Source organism: Echinops telfairi, unplaced genomic scaffold (assembly GCF_000313985.2).
Source record: "Echinops telfairi isolate 266 unplaced genomic scaffold, ASM31398v2 ScPeMD7_23;HRSCAF=83, whole genome shotgun sequence".
In the NCBI taxonomy this organism is placed as follows: Eukaryota; Metazoa; Chordata; class Mammalia; order Afrosoricida; family Tenrecidae; genus Echinops; species Echinops telfairi.
Genome location: NW_022103920.1, coordinates 4,361,495 through 4,362,985, shown reverse-complemented (window position 1 = coordinate 4,362,985; position 1,491 = coordinate 4,361,495).

Here is a 1,491-nt window from a genome sequence, read left to right as displayed (position 1 = left end):
GCCTCCCTACATGTCTGAAGCTCTGTGACCCTCTCTGGGCTGGACAGCAAGACCACTTGACACAAAGTGGGTCCTAGCTGATGCCCAGGGCCTGTAAGGAACTCCCGTTGGCAGGACAGGAGAACAGGTAGTGGTTGGCACAGTCGGGGCACAGATGGGGCCAGGACCTGGGGAGACCAGCTGCCTCCCTCCTGGGTGCCACCTGGCCTGGGGGGGTGACCCAGAGGGAAAGAGGAGAGATGAATCCCCGGAGCCCAGAGCCAGGCGCCCTCGCTGGGAAAGCAGGACTCCTCAGGTCATTGGCTGAGTGTGTGTAGACCCCACCTGTTTGCCCGAGAAGACCGGACACCGGGGCTTATGGGATCAAAGCGGTAGGGGGGCGGGGCAGCTGGCGGGGGCCATGGTCCACACCCTCTGCAGCCACCAACATGCTGCAGGAGTGGGTGGGGGTCCGGGAGTGCTGCTGAATGCCTGCAGCCTGAGTGTTTGGGGTCTGCAGCAGTGGGCATGATAATCCACCCTGGTTAAACACTCAGCTGCTGACCTAAGGCCCAGGGCAGAGTGGGTGAGGAGCATGGACTAGACGGGCTAGTGGGACCTCAGAGACCAGGGCCCTGGGAACTGCCCCAGCCTCCATGCTCAGCCCGACAGCAAGCAGAGCCCTCCAGAAATAGACTCACTGCAGGCGAGCCGATGCCTACTCACAGTCCCCCTACAGGGCAGGCTAGGACTGACCCTGGCGTGTCCAAGCTGTCGGTCTGCGTAAGTAGAAAGCCCGTCTTTAAAGGGAACAGTGACACTTGGGGTCTTGGGGGGACGCACAGCTCAGAATCAGTCGCCATTTGGGATCAGGAGGGCAGCAGGGCAAAGGGCGGAGACTTGAGGGACAGGGATGCAGGAGGACCAGGAAGAGGACACACAGGGAGGGCATGGGGCCATGATGTTGCCCTGAGGGCAGGGACATCAAGGAGCTTGCAGTAAAATGAATGTGTCGAACAGAAACGGGTGGTCTGCTCTGCCAACCTTCATCTAATTCAAAATAGATCGTTCTTTTAAAAATCCTCACTTAAAACTCGTCCCCACCATAAAGCACCCAGAGAGGACAGACCAGGTGGCCTTGGGAGCTCTTGTCCAGGTGGGTCTACCTGAGCAGGCCAAGCAGCACCCCCACAGTCCGGGGTCACCAGCTGCACACCTGCCTCCTCCAGGCCTTCCTTCACCCACTGAGAACATGTTCAGGTGACTGAAGACGGAACCACCCACCTCTGCCCACGGGCGCACAGAGACGGGACCACCCACCTCTGCCCACGGGCGCACGGAGAGCCTCTCTATTCACGGAGGGTGTCCCACTGCGTGTGAGGGGCGTGCTGGCTGGAGATTCGGGTTCTCTATGACAGTTTCCTACCTGCGCTGTGCAGGGTCCCTGCTCTCCTTCGGATGTTCCTGTTTCCTACCTGCGCTGTGCAGGGTCCCTGCTCTCCTTCGGATGTT